At 42.0% G+C, this 15,444-nt stretch overlaps 1 long non-coding RNA gene across 4 annotated transcripts in view; it reads left to right on the forward strand.

Annotated features, from left to right (window-relative positions):
* The window catches only part of LOC109395834 (uncharacterized), a 469,770-nt gene extending 454,927 nt beyond the window's left edge, over positions 1–14,843 (forward strand). For all 4 annotated transcript variants that reach the window (XR_002126734.1, XR_002126736.1, XR_002126733.1 and 1 more), the window contains exon 4: positions 14,773–14,843. This is a non-coding gene — a long non-coding RNA (uncharacterized LOC109395834). The remainder of the gene's footprint in view (positions 1–14,772) is intronic.
* The last annotated feature ends 601 nt before the right edge of the window (positions 14,844–15,444 follow it).

The raw sequence follows: 15,444 nt of genomic DNA on the forward strand, positions 1-15,444 counted from the left end.
CCTCTTCAGTCTCCTTTGCTGGCTCCCCCTCCTCTTTCTGACCTGTTATCCTACAAGGCCTCAGGTTTCCATCCTTAGCACTTGTCTCTTCTCCCAGTCTTCACTCCCTAGATCAGCGGTTCTCAACCTTCCTAATGCTGTGACCCCTTAATACAGTTCCTCATGTTGTGGTGACCCCCAACCTATACAATTATTTTTATTGCTACTCTATAACTGTAATTTTGCTACTGTTATGAATTGTAATGTAAATATCTTTTTGTTTTCTGATGGTCTTAGGCAACCCCTGTGAAAGGGTCATTCGACCCCCAAAGGGGTCACAACCCACAGGTTGAGAAGCCCTGCCCTAGATGATCCTCGGGCTCATGGGTATATAGTGATGTTTTCCAACTCTGTTTCCAGCTCAGGCCTCTTCTCTCAACTCAAGACTTTGATTGTATATCCAGTGCCTGTTCATCTCCACTTGGATATCTAAAAGGCTTGCCAAACATAAATGCCACTACCCGGGGCCAGCCTCCAGCATCTCTGCCCTGGACTTTCACCTGTTTTCCCTCTTTCTACCTTTGCCACCTTATTTGCAACACAGCAGCTAGAATGGTCCTTTTAAAACTAAGTCATGTTCTGTCACTACTCTGCTCAAGACCCTAATGGCTTCTTGTCTCAGAATAGAAGCCAAAGTTCTACAAGGGGCCAGTGGCCTTGTCGGCCTGTCCCCCTGACTGCACAGGCTGCCAGCTATCCCTGCCCCCGTTCTCCCGCCACTGGCCTATCACTGTTACTCAATGCCCAGCATTTCCTGCCTCTGCCTCTATTTCTCTCCTATGTCATGCTTCCTCTGGATATCATCATCATTGCTGCAACCCTTTCTTTTGGTTTCCACTCAAACATTACCTTTTAAGAAAGGGCTACTGTCTCATATAAATCATCCACTCTCTATCCTCCTTAACTGTGTTTTGTGAGCACATAAGATTTTGTTGATTTCTTTATTTTCTGACCCCTGGCGTGTGAGCTCTAAAAAAGGAGGTATTTTGATTTGGTCTTTATCTCTATCCCTGTTGCTGAAAATAGTGCCTTGTAAGTCGTAGGCTCCCTATAAACACTGATTAAATAAGTGAAAAATTGAATGAGAAATATAAATCAAAGGAGCTCTTTGTCATTGGCCTGAAACCAAATATTGGTGACCATGAATTCTTATTTTGTTTTCTGAACCCTCACACCCGTGATTTTGGTATTTTATCTCTCTGACCCATTTATGGTGTTGGTTCTCCTAAAGAAGTAAAGAGGTGTATGGTTTCTTGCTAATCTTTTTGGGTTGGCAACCCTTACATCACAAACATGAAGTATCCGCAGAACAGAATATTGGTCAACGATCCCAGGAACTGAACTTTTCAAAATCAAATCTTGCCTCTTTCTTCCTATATCAATGCACTGATTGGGTGATTTGACTAGAGTTTAATAAAGGTGTCATTTGCAAGCAGGAGGCCCTGGAGTGCAGCGCCCTGAGGCTACTAGCAGCCTCTTCTGGTCCCACCCAACGGAAAAAGAAAGGTCATAGACAGGGAGGGGTGCTGGCATCCTGAGGGAGGGCTGCAGGAGAGGCCATTGCACAGGTTCAGCAGCCTTGGGTTGAGGGGTACAAACAGCCTGTGATAAACCCATGGGGTGTCAGGGAGCTGAGGAAATAAACATCTCACTTCTCTCTCCTCCCTTCCTCTAAACCCCACCTGGGGTTTCCCACCTGCTGAACCCACCTGGAGTTAGAAGGCAAGAAAACCCTTGGCTGCAGTCTATATAAGCCGCCTCTGAGGTAGACGACGGGATAGGAAAGGGTAGAGGGTAAATCTGGAGGGCGAATGGCAGGCATCCAGCAGGCCATCCAAGTGCTATCTCCCAAGCTATGGCCTGGTTTCTGCCTTCCATAGTCCCCATTTCATCCATTCTTCACACAACAGCTAAATTAAAACCAATAACATGTTCATGTTGGTTTCTTGTTTAAGACCAAATCATTCAACAGCTTTCCACTGAGCTTGGAATAAAGTCCAAGCCCACTCGAGTGGCGTATGGGAGCCATGATGGTCTGACTGGCACCTCCTCAGCTCGTACCACACACCTCACCCTGGCTCGCTGCACACACTCACGGCGGCTGGCAGTCGCTCCCCAGGATGAGCTAAGCTCATGTCCTCACTGGCCCTTTGCACGTTCATGACCCTCTGTTTGAAACATCCTTTCCTTAACCCTTTACATGGTTGACTCCTTCTCATGATTTAAATCTTATTTAAACATCATCACTTCAGGGAAGCCTTCCCTGTCCCCACTGTCTGAAGGATATCCTCCATTTACTCTCTTATCAGAGCACCTCATATTTGCTTCACAGCACTTATCACAACCATAAGTAGCTCTTCCCTCTCTCCCTGCTTTGCTTTGTTTGGCATAATTCTAAAAAAAGCAAAGCAAGTTTTTTCCAGGCTCGGGCCTTCTCTGTCTTATTCACTCAACTATCCTCAGAGTCCAGAATAATTTCTGGCCCAGGTGGTTTCTCAATAAATATTTGATGATTGAGTGAACAAACATTCTTTTCAATGAAAATCTCTCTCCATTTATGCAATGATGGAAAAAAAAGAAGGTTACCTTTGAGCATGTCTTGAATGTACTTGAATTTGTATCTCTCTAGCATTTGGGGTATCTCAGATATATTAAGTGCTAATATATATTTGAATGAAATACATTTAATAGCAACAGGACTGACTTTCTATAGCTTGGCAGATTATTTTTTTATGGTCTATCCTGTCTCTAACAAATTTAAGGTAAAAAAAATGGACGATACCCTGTTCCCAATCTATAGTTTTACAGCTTAGCTAACTGAATGCAGTTGAGTGGGTGACTTAATGGAATTGGACATTATATAGTGACTCGGATTGAGCTTTAAAGCCAGAAAGATCTGGCCAAACTCCAGTTAAGCCGCTAACTGGCCTGGTAAGACTATGGACAAATGACTCAGCCTTTCTGAGCCTCAGTTTCCACGTCTGTAGAAACAAGGATAACGTGGCCTAATTCTTATTGTTGTTACAGGACGACAGGTGATAACAGAGATCTTCCCCTTTGCTCTATGCCCATCACTTTCCCTTCAATACAAAAATGTGTTCAAAGCCTCCCTCTTCTCTCTGAGGCTGATGCTTCATCAATACCTTCTTCCCAATCTGTGTTTTATTCGTCTTTGGTTCTCATGTCCATATTCTGGCTATTGGGGATCTTGCTAGAAGGCTTTCCTGTCCGCACTCCTCTTTATAACATCGAATTCGCTTTCTGGTGGAAGCAGCCTGGAGCTCGACTGTGCCCATGACAAATTACAGACCCACCAGGCTTCGCGGCTGGCAACGTATTTGCCAGACAAATGTCGACAGCACTTTCATGCCGCGAAGCACTTTGTTAGTACTTTGAGCCTCTAAGGGACAATTTAAGTTGGGGAAAAAAAGGCAATGAAAACTTGTGCAATACTCACCCTGTTACACAAGGAAAACCAAATAAGTTTATCTGACAAACAGGTATGGGTGTGCTTTTGATAAAAGAAGCCCAAGCCATAGGGCACTCCCTGTACAGAGAGACAAGATGCCTGGAAGTTTTGTCTTTTGTTTATTTCTTTTTAGTGAACTTTAACTAATATGCTTTGAATGCATTCTCTCAGCCAGGCACTTTTCTTTACTCTTTTAGATGAATTTAGAACTATTACGATTACAAAGTAAAAATATTTAGGTGTAGGCAGCTTTACTAAGATCCGATGAAAGAATGGGATACTTTGCTTACAGTTTGGAAGTTTATTGGTATTCTATGGAAAAATTAAATTTCTAATGAATAAAATGGTTCTCTGGAGTCTGGTTCCTTAATAGATTCAAATCAGATCTATTGAAACCTATATACTAGTATTCTTGATACCTTCTGAATACAATAGGTAAGGGTATGGTGTCTGCCCTCTGGGGTCGTACTGTCAGGCCCAGCGTTCCTTAACTTTTTGACCAGTGTTCTGTTCCACACACAAATATCTCAGGCCCTCCTTACACAGTATTTGGAACTTAAGATAAGGTAAAGTTGGACCATTAGACAAAACCCTGTTTTATTTTCAAGTTACATTAACCTATAAACTGAGTGGTTTAAATGGTAATATAAGGCATACACATAAACCACCGCTCTGCAACATGTGTGCCAGTTATTATTAAGCTGTATATGCTTGGTAGGGACCAGGGGTTGCAAATCAGTGGTCCCATGGGTCCAGTGCCGATCACAGAGTTATCATCTTAACCTTCCTAAGGAGCCAACATTTAAAATTGGGATATTTCACATAAAATGCAGACTTTGGTCTTCTCTTAAAACACTGTAAAATCTGGTTGCAATGGGCCTGCTTCCCCACATGGCAGCAAAGTGGCTGCTACCCCCTTCAGATGAGCCTTGTTCTCTGGTAGCTATGTCCCCACTGCTCATGAGGTAATGCCTGTGTCTGAGAATTGGCCTGCATCACGCAAACAACCTCCCTGGTTCTTAGAAAACTTGGGTTTGTGAGCTCTGGTGGAGTCCACATAGGGGAGACTGAAGGATTTTCATCTATAAAGTAGATGGACCTTGAGCTATTTGTAGGATGTATGCAGTTGAAGAAGTCAGGGGAGGGCAGGGGGAGGTCATTCCAGGTGACTAACTTTGATCCCACCAGTGGGTAGTAATGCATCCCCACTTTTTTTTTCTCTAATAACATTTAAATTGCTTAGGGATACAGGCTTACTTTTTTTCTTATAAATGAAAGCAGTTTTAAGCTTAAGATTTTTATTCCCTTGCAAACGTGTAATTTGATATGCTTTCTTGAGAGGAAGGAAAAAAGGAAGTTATAGCTAGTGAGAGCTTGCAGATGGGCATATCTAAGGTTGCAGCCATGGGCTTATGAATTCAGGTTTATGAATTCATCAGTTAAAATTGTGTGTGTGTGTGTGTGTGGTATACGTGTGTATGGTGTGTGTGTGTGGTGTGGTGTATGGTGTGTTGTGGGGAGTGTGTATATGTGTAGTGTGTGTGTGTGTGTGTGTGTGTGTGTGTGTGTGTGTGTGTGTGTAGAAGGGATAAATTTTCAAAAAACTGTACCACTGAAGCAAGCATTAATATTGGTCACAGAAAACAAGGCCAAGAAAAAAAGCCATTCATTGTATAGCTCCTCAAAGCTAGTAGAAGCATCTTTTCGGCGTAGTGAGCCAACACTTTACAAAGGGAACTGGGCCTCTTCAAAGAGTAAGACGTGGTGAGTCTGACCAACATAACTTCAAGGGTAGGTGTTTGTCATCAGAGACACTCAGTATCCTGCATTATTTTCCAACCAGACTCTCCTTATACATAGGATGTCCCCTGTTAACATTACACTTAAGATGATGTCTCCAAAAAGCCACTTTTAGAATAAAATTGCATCAATGAGTATTAACATCTTTTTATATCTGAGGAGTTGTTCAGGTGTATTTTTCAGGGCAGCTAGCCTTTGCCTGTTAGAGGACTGAGGAAGGGGGCAGCATGGGTAACATTTGTTTTGTTTCGTTTTGATGTTGTGGGGGGATTTTGAATGGAGAAGCTTTATTTTCCTGGCAAGGCAAGATCCAATGTAAGGTTCTGATATTTCCTTGGACTTCAGAATGGCTGCCATGAGGGTGGATCTGTGTTAAAAGGAAAACAGACCTCTTTCCACAGGAAAGGCCCCTTTATCGATCCTGACCTTTCCCTCTTGCTGGTAAAAGCTTGTTGAGTTGCCTTTATAAACAACCAAAAATCACTGTGTTTCTTTTTCTTATAATCTTTTATTTATCCTGTTCAGGGACCTTACATATTTAAAAATCAATTTCCCATGGAAATCATAAAACAGCCCTAGTCTGCAGGGCGAAGAATGCAGAACCTTGTTGACAAATTACAGACTCATCCTGTGCGGGGAAGGTCGCCCCGAGACCCCCCACCTCACCCCGAATCTTCAGCTGGCCTTTCCTCTGTTTCCATCTGAATCTTTTGAGTTCTCACAAGAGGTACTTCATACTTTATTTCATCTAGTGGTGCCCAGAGAAAACTGTAAGCACTGAATTGGGGTTATATTAGCTGGAAGAATCAAGAAATTAATTTCCTTCAAGAGAAGAATGGCAGGTCTGGCCAAATAGAATATTGCTTAACGTCACAGAATTACCAAGTGAAACTGGGGCGCGGACCTTTCTCTTACCTGGGGGATGTCAGATCATTGAACTGCAGGTTCCTGTATCAATTAACACCTGAACGAGTGGGCCGCCCCCCACCCTGCCGGGCCGTTTCTGTCCCTTTTCTGTGCGTTCTGCGTGGGAGTGTTTCTGTCACCCACCAGAGGGCTGCACGTCTTCAGCCAGCTCTAAGTCAGGGAATAAAAGAATTAATGGATCGGAACTTGATCCATAACTCCCCAACTCTGCAGCTTTATTTTTTTAAATAGCTCATAAACTTCTTATTTCCCTTTTTAGCCTAGATTTCCTCTGTGGTGAAGGAGAGTTTGCCGGCCTCTGGCTCTGCCTCATAAAAACGCTTACAGGACAGTGCTAGGTTGTGTGACTGCCTGTAATTCACTCTCATAGACCATTCTGGAAGTGTCTCTGAGTTTGTGTCTCAATTGTTCTAATATAAAGAACCTGTGCTTAACAAGGTAACAAAGTCCAGGTGGATTGTTGTACATTCTTGAAGACCTAGGAGGCCAGTGTATGTTGCTTTTCTTAGAGCTGTCACAAGTGAGATTATGGGAGCACGACCCAGGCCTAATGGGAGACACAGAGACCGCTATTTTGAAATTTCTAAAGTGATATATAAGGTATATAATTTTTCAGAAAAACTCAATTAAGTTATTTCTGAATTAAGTTCTCTGTGGACTCTTGTTTTATCACCCTTTGCCCTCCTCTGAGTGATAGAATTTGGAGATAAATCAGTAACTGATTTCTCAGAGAGTTAAGTTTTGAGAAACATATTTCATAGGTCACATGTGCCTCCTGCAAAGCTTTCTAACAGCAAACAGGCACACACAGGATGTCAGGCGGTGAAAGCTCCAAGAGTGGACTTTATCCAGAGCCGTGGGTTTGACTAGTTTGCAAGGTCAAGGACAAAAAATATGACACTGTGGAGAACCTGGAGTAGAAATCTCACTGGTCACCTCTAAGGTGTCTTTTGCAATCAGAGAGTGCGCCCAGGCTCTGTGGGATGCAGTCTCCTGGTTCTCAGCCCAGCTCTGGTCTCCCGCTAGGGGCACAGACGCCTCAGTTCTGTGTACTGCCGGTGAGAAATCATTGCATGGCCAAGATCCCCTTCTTTGCAGGATTTTACACTTATCTGTTGGGAAGCAAATATAAATACCAAATCAAAGTACAAACTTTGTGTAATTTCTTACTGAAGCCTGCCTTTTATTTTTGAAGGGGAAATATTCATTGCTCAATGTGGGTTTTTTTCCCTAAAATGAAAATGGCTTATTTTTTCCCTGATTACTGAGATGTGCCTTTGGGATAAACTAGAGAGTAAAAGTCACCTGAAATTTGAACACTTAGAAATATTTAAATTTAACAAATGTTTTTCCAAGTGTCTTACTATGCATTTGGAAATGTACAACATTTCATAATAGTCATAATATTCCACATGCAGTTTTATAACCTAGTTTTTCTTAAAAATCTAATATCATTTCTATGTTGATAAGTACTAATCTACATCATAATTTTAAAACACTGCATAGTATTCCATTTTATAGGTGTACCACATTTATTTAACCAGTCCCCTGTTGCTGGACATTGTTTCTGATTTTTCAATATTACAAAGAACAATAGGACAAGTGTCCTCATACGTACATCTGTATAGACCTGGCAGGTTGTTTCCTTGAGATCTAATACTAGAAATTGTTACATAAAATGTAACATGAACATTTTAAAGAAAGTTGTACCCTCCCTGCCTTTCAGAAAGATACCCATTTCTACTCATCCCACCTGCATATATGAGTCTCCAATTCCTTATAACATCGCCAGCACTGGGTAATGTAATCCTCCTTAATCTCTCTCAATCTGAAAGATCAAAGAAACAGTTCATTGTGGTTTTTGTTTTAATTTCTTTGATTAATAATGAGGTTGAACATTTCACCATTATGGACCATTTCTACTTCTTCTTTTGGGAATTACCTATTCATATTTGTGCCCATTTCTCTGTTAAGCTTTTTGCCTTTTTATTGCTTGCAATAGTTTCCTGTAAACTCTGGGTATATATGATTCTTATATAGCATCTGGACAGGAGCTTGTCAAGATAGAATTGGAGAAGAATACATCATGAAAGTAGAAAAAGAGTTTCCTACTATGTAACCTTAGGTAACCATCTAACATCTCTGTTCCTCTGTTTTCTCCTCTATTACGCTAGAAAAGAGTAGTCATTCCTTTCCCAAATTTCTTAACTTGTAGTAAAGCCAATACTTATTACACTGAAGCATTTCTACCCGTGTAACTTCCACAGTGAGCATGTTGGTGTCTTCTATTATTTTAATCCCCGTCCATTTGTCTGGTTGGTGAGGGAGAGATTTCCAGCCTAGGGTTATGGCCAAACACATGACACCCAACACAGGACAGATGAGAAGGCCACGTGGTCATATACACAGAAGGGCGGCAGGACACAATCTTCGTGAATCCTAAGAGCCCAGTGGCTGTGATCTGGGTTTTGAAGGAGAACTAGTAGGAGATTAGACTAGGAAGGTAAGCCAAGGCTGGCTCATGAATTGCTTTTCAATTATTTCCACCACTGTAGTGCCTGGTACAGTGCCTGCATCTGATAGGTTTAATAAATGTGTTTGTAGTCTTTATACAGAGTAGAGGCACAGGATTTAGTCTCAGAACTAAATTGAAGGAACCTAGCTCAGCAGAACACCATTTCAAAATTGCTGAAATTCTTTACTGGTATTTCCCAGAAACTGGAGGTGAGCCATATATCTAATCCAGGCCACACTTGTAAACAAACAAACAACACTTCCACCCCTATCCACTTCCATATATTTCAGTAAACAGATGTCTCTTTTACATCCCCTAAAAATAAAACCAAAATAGAAAATGTTCTCTCTCTTCTGCCCACAGACACACTTTTGTCTCTCTTCCTCTTCTCAGATTCCCTCAGTACTTTATTATGCAGCTAGATTTAACCTTTCTGTAACCCTCCTCTCTGACTCTCTCTATTTCTGCAAAAGTCCAGAGAAATTGATTGCAGAAAACTAAGCTCTCCTCAGGTGGCCACAGGTGGATAATGATTGTTCAAACACAGGTAAGGAGGAATCATTCTGTGCCAGAACGGGAGACCGCTGCTCTGAAGCCCGAAGCCCTGTGTGTGGTGAGCTGGGTCTACCTCAGAAACTTGTCCTTTCATTCTCAAAAGGAATTTGGTCATTTGAGGATTCTGTTTTCCACCTCCTCCCATTATTTCTCCCAAGCATTGAATCATAAACTTCTAGAAAGCATTGTGGATAATTTATATCCTCTTATTACTCATTATTTAACTCCCTTTGGGGGAAATGAAGAAAACATTTGTCTTTTGCTGCTTACTCTCCCGTGGATGGAGACCATGTCAGCTGCAGGCGATAGCAAAGATTTATGATCATAGGAGCTGTCATTATAGAGTAGTTGATTGACCTATAGTTTTGATTAACCAAAATATTTTTTCAAAAAAATAAGGAGCAGTGTTAATAACACTAGAATGGAAATTTAACATTTCACCAACTTCCTCTGAAAACTGTTTGTTAACATCTTTCTCTTAAGTGCTCAGCGGTGAGTATTTTCTTCCCTGCCTGTTTAATTGGCTTTCCTGTGGTGTCTTTCTCAGAATTTATCAATTCAAATACAGAGCTATGATGACTTAGAGTGTAGTGGAACCCTGCTGCTGGGGGATGAGGGAGGACAGATATGCTCACGTCCTGTGTGGTTTGGTCTTTCTACATGTCTTTACTCAGCTTCACAGAACCAGGAATTATAGTTAGTGTCAGTCTTGGGCCGTTGAGATACCTCTGGCACATTGGGTTGGCCCACAGCAAATATTGTTAGAATGTGCCACCTTCACTCTATTACAACTAGCACTGTACCGCCCAAGTTCAAATGACTATCCTTCATAGACTTTTGTAGCCTAGGAGGTCTAGACTAGCTGGTCTACCTGGACCCATTCTGCCTCCCCACTATTTTTTTTCAAAGGATAAATATGATCATATCAACTGCTACCACTCCACCCTACTTAAAAATTTCAAAATGGCTTCTCATTGCTAAAAATCCTTGAAATGGCCCAAAAGGCCTTGCATGGTTCCATCCTCATCACTGAGTCCCTTGGGTTCTCCAATCACACTGACTTTATTCAGTTCCTATATTCACTCTGCTTGGCCTCACAGGGCCATTGCACATGTGGTTCTCACAGCCTATAAATCTCGGCTCAAGCATTATTTCTGAGATGCTTTCTTTGCCTCTACACTCCCTAGCTGGGCTATTCTCTTCCTTATAGATCCTCTTGGTACCAAATGCCTGCCCTTATACAACTTTCAGAGGGTTTGTTCTATATTTGTGCATCTTTTGATTAATATCTGCCTTGTCCTGGAGGCCTCTGGCAGTGCCCATCATTGTTTTGATTTACCTTGATATCTCCAGTGCCTAGCACAGTGCCTGGCTCTTAAGAGGTACTCAATGAATGTGTATAGCATGATTGAATGAATGAATGAAACTGAGTATAAATTTAATCAGAACATGGGCTGTACCTTGTCTTTTAGGGATTTACCTAGTTGACAAGAAATCTGAATGAATCTCTCTCTATTGGAGCAGCCGAGTAAAGGTGTATAATACTTACTACTCAGATGCCGGAAGGCTAGCAGCAGCCTGCAGCAGCCAACTACGTCCATTTCATTCTGTTTAAAATGAGGGACACCACTTATGACCATAGTTTTGGGTGGACGTAGAACAGTTTCTCAGGGGCTGCTGGAAGGTTATTCTGCTCTGTTATTGGGTTCACACTACGGGGCTTATATTTTTCTCAGAATGAAGGTGTGGATAGTTACTAGCAAGTGGTATACAAATGAACTTTGGTTGTTTCACTGCTCCATCCCAATTAGCTCCCCTACTTGTCCTTATTCTATCTGCCTAAGAAACATGAAATATCTCACTGGGGAAGAGAGATGCAATTCTTGGGCATATAGAGTATTTTGTGTGTGTGTGTGTGTGTGTGTGTTTTTTCCTGAACATTATTTCTTGTTTGCAAAGGAGAGAAGTAAACAGTTTTAACAGCAAAAAGGCATATTTTGAGCCTGTTGGCTGCCAGGGAAGGCAAGAGAAGAGAATTTTGAGGCGAATTTTTCTGGTCTCAGGTCGGAACATCTGCCTGTTTCTCGGGGGCAGATTTGGTTTAAGACCAAAACAAATAGCTCCTCTTCCCTGGATTCTGACCACTGGGGCATCACAAAGGAACTAAACTAGTCCAACTGCAACTGCTAGGGAAGTCATTGTTCTCTCCAACCTCAGGAGCCCCAAATAATTAGCTGTGCAAAGAGCAAGTTGGAATCAGAGGTCCCCTCCAGGGTGTTCTGTGTCCAGCCAAACAAAGCGTGCTGAGCTGAGAGACACATGCCCCATGGAAGAGAGGGGTGCCGAGTCTCCTTCCTCCTGCCTCACTTCAGTTCTGGTCCTCTAGATCTGTGTCCTCAACCTCCCTGTCTCTCCTAACACCCCCAGACCCCTCATTCTGTATAGCCAGAGGGAGTTGCCTTTTCATTGGAGAAGCCAGTGGGCCACTCTTAGGTGGAAGGCTGCTGTGTTTTAGAATTTGAGAAGGCTCGGGAGGAGCAGGTCGGCCTGTGGAAAGAAATCTCATTTCCTCCCAGATTTTCTGATGTTTTCAAAGAGAAACCAGAAATCTGGACTTCTGTGTGAAGTGGCCCAATTTTAAAATGTTTGTGGCATGTTTTGTTTTGTTTATAAATGATAGGCTGGCCAAAAGACACACACACACACACACACACACACACACACACACACACACACACTTACTTTTGTAAGTTTATGAGCTAGACCATAAACTTTATAAAGGTGCAGATTGTATGTATCCTGCTTGCGACTGTATCCCCAGCACCTAGTATAGTGCTTGCCACATAATAGAAACTCAATAGATCTTGACTGACATCCATAGGATTCTCATACTTGCTGATAGTCCCTTAATATTAGTAACAATAAAATACAACAACAATAATGATATCAACTGCTTTTTATGAAGCACATATTAAGCGCTTTCCATAAAATGTATTCTGTGCCCTTACCTTACAGCTGAATATTTTTATTATTCCCACTTTGCAAACAGAGACAGAAGCTCAGAGCCTTAAAAAAGATGACCAGAGTCAGTTGCTTAGCTAATGAGTGGGTCCTGAGGTTGCACTGCCTCCAAAGCCGGTGTTTGCAACCTTATTGCCCAGAACTCGGCTCTGCTGGTTCTGGCTGGAGGGAGCCAGGATGAGCCCTCCATGGGTTACCCCTCCCAAGGCGGAGACACCAAGCCTGACGTACTGTCTGTCTCCCATATTTAGTTTCCAGGACAGACATTTGAAAGGGTGGATATAGTAGGTGGGCATTCTTCTGCTCAGCGTTCATTCTCTCTTTCAGCTTTGAGCTGTGGAACTGTTCCTAGTTTCCCATCACCATCTCTTGATGGGGAATTACTCTGCAGGGGACTTGGATGAGTTGTGGTTGTCATGGTATCCTATAGTTTGGTATCCTAAAGTGATATGAAACATTCTATATCGGGCATTTTTCTAGGACTCAGGGGTACTTGGAACTGAGGTTCAAGGAGTCATTGTTTGGCTTCTTTAACTAAAAGCAAGAGTGGTGAGTCACCATCTGTAGAGGGTATAATTAGACCCATGGCTCCTAAAAAGCAGAGCACAGTGACCTGCTGGTCACCAACACATTTTTCTTGTGGTGAAAATACTTTATTACAAGTATTGAAGTGTTAAAGCATTTGTCTATGAGAGACACAGAAGCTTCATTTGACAAAGTTAGGGTAGCTTTCCACAATAGTTACCATTTGATGGACTTACATATGTTAATACTTCCTAGCTACTGGGGGATTCTTTTAATCAGGAGAAATGGGCAATGGGAATGAAGAATATAGGCCTTCAGAAAACCCAAATTACATGCTTGTGCCCTGCTTTCTACAGGGGCTACTTCGTAATGTCCCTTTTGATTTTTTTCAGGCTATCATCCTGGTTTGAAACCCTCTTACTCTTTGGTAAATTGTTCTGTAATAGAGGAATGTTTTGCAAACTGGACTATTGGTTTTGAGAAGTAAGGGGCAGCTTTTAAAGGAAATCTATAGTAATCATTTTCATAGCTCCACTTGCTGAGGCATCGTTTAAGGATTTTGTACTCATCCCCTCTTGGTCTTTCCAAAAACCATGTGAGACGGGCATTCTTATCCTCAGTCCTACAGAATGAGAAAACAGGCTCAGAGAAGCCAAACGACTTGCCTGAAGGTAAATAATAGCAATGCCTGGCTGTTGTTTCTAGTTCCATTTGTACATCTGGTTATTTTGGGAAGCTTTTCAACAATACAACTTCTCATTAGCTTGTGGCCTAATGTCTCAACCAAGGGGAAACCTGGGAATCTGTATTTTTTAAAGTTCCCTAGGTCATTGTGATATACAAGGTGTGATAAAAAAAATACAGTGAATGTCTAAATAAAAATATTATTATAGTAAAAGACACGTTGCCATTAATCCCCCTCAAAATATTCCCTCTTGCTTCAAACACACTTATCCCATTGTTCTTGCCACTTTCTGAAGCAGTTCTGGAAGTCCTCTTTCGTGAATGTCTTCAGTTGTGCTCTCGTGGCTGCCTCGGTGTCCTGAATCATTCTGACTTTGGGGAAGAGCCAGGAGTCACACGGTGCCAGATCCTGTGAATAAGATAGGTGAGGACACACCGTAATGTTTTTATTTGACAGATATTGCCGTGTGCCAGAAGCGATGTGTGACATGGAGCGTTGTCATCATGGAGGATGAAATCATTTGCCCATTTCTCAGGCTGTTTTCTACACACATCTTTTCTTAAATGCTCCTAAAGACACTCACAATAGAGGACTTCCAGAACTTCTTCAGAAAGTGGCAAGAATGATGGGATAAGTGTGTTCAAAGCAAAGGGGGGGTGTATTTCATGGGGGATTAATGGCAATGTGTCTTTTACTGTAATAAATTTTTTTATTTAAACATTCACTGTCTTGTTTGATCATACCTCGTATCTTTAAGACTTGGAAAAATTGCCATAGATTACATCATACATCACCCCATATCTTTTGAAATAAATCAAAGTACTAATTTAGTTTGGAGATGTCAGTGGTTGTTTTTTTTTTTTTTGATGTTTTTTTTCCTTTTTTGACAAAAACATCTTCACTTTTGCCTTGGGGGCTACAGGAAAGTCTTCTCAAAGGCGGTAACAGTTTGCTAGGTCCTAATGAATGGAAGAGAAGGGGGACAGAAAGGGCATCAAGTCAAGTCAAAGTGATCCACAGGTAGAAGTAACAGAGCTGCCCTGGACTGAAGTGCTTGGGGAATGGTACAGGGTCCATACATGTGGACAGATCGGGACAGATGTACGATATCTGTTATCAGCTGAGTCCAAGTGGAGCCTGTCTTGGAAGGTCCTACTGGCAAAGCAGCTGACCTGGCTTGAGCTGTGGAGCACAGAGTTTATCTTATTGATCGGTTTCCTCTGTGTTCTGCCCCAGGGCATCCTGAACTGTGTGCTTCCACCTGACCACTCGCTGCAAGATGATCAGGCAAGGTGCCGACAGCTCAGGTAGGGTTCCTGTCAACAAGTGCCTTCAACTCAATTGCGATAGGATGGGAGATGACAGTGGATAGAAAATAACTTGGTACAACCCAGTGGGTGTGGAAGCAGAAGTGTGAGGTGAAATTAGGACCTCTTTAACTCTTTTGAGGAGTCAGCTGTAAACCAGAAGTTTTTCCCCCTAGAAAGTTCCTGCAAAAGTATGTGGATTCTTGACCAAGAGGTCCATTTACTTTCTGTGGAAAAGTAAGTGGATAGTTTAGACCTAACAGCTCATCTTTTTCCACCAATTCCAGGCTGCCAAATACATATGTCCAAGGCGTTCCTTCTGGAATAATATTGATGAGATGCTTCAGTCTGAACTGAAGCGAGGGGGTGCAGTGAGTGTTTTCATGATGGTGATATAATGGGTGGGCCCCACAGTCAGGGCCACTGTGCCAGTTTTTTTTTTGAATCCTCTATTTTTTTCCTCCAGATACCATGAGTCACTTGACTATTATTCCTGGGAGGTGGTTGATGAATACTAAAGTCATGAACACAACCCCAAATAGCCATTTTCATCACTGTTTGCATTCATTTTCCAGAGCACAGTGGTTTTAAATTGCCTTTA

The sequence above is a fragment of the Hipposideros armiger genome, unplaced genomic scaffold, assembly GCF_001890085.2.
Source record: "Hipposideros armiger isolate ML-2016 unplaced genomic scaffold, ASM189008v1 scaffold_487, whole genome shotgun sequence".
NCBI lineage: Eukaryota > Metazoa > Chordata > Mammalia > Chiroptera > Hipposideridae > Hipposideros > Hipposideros armiger.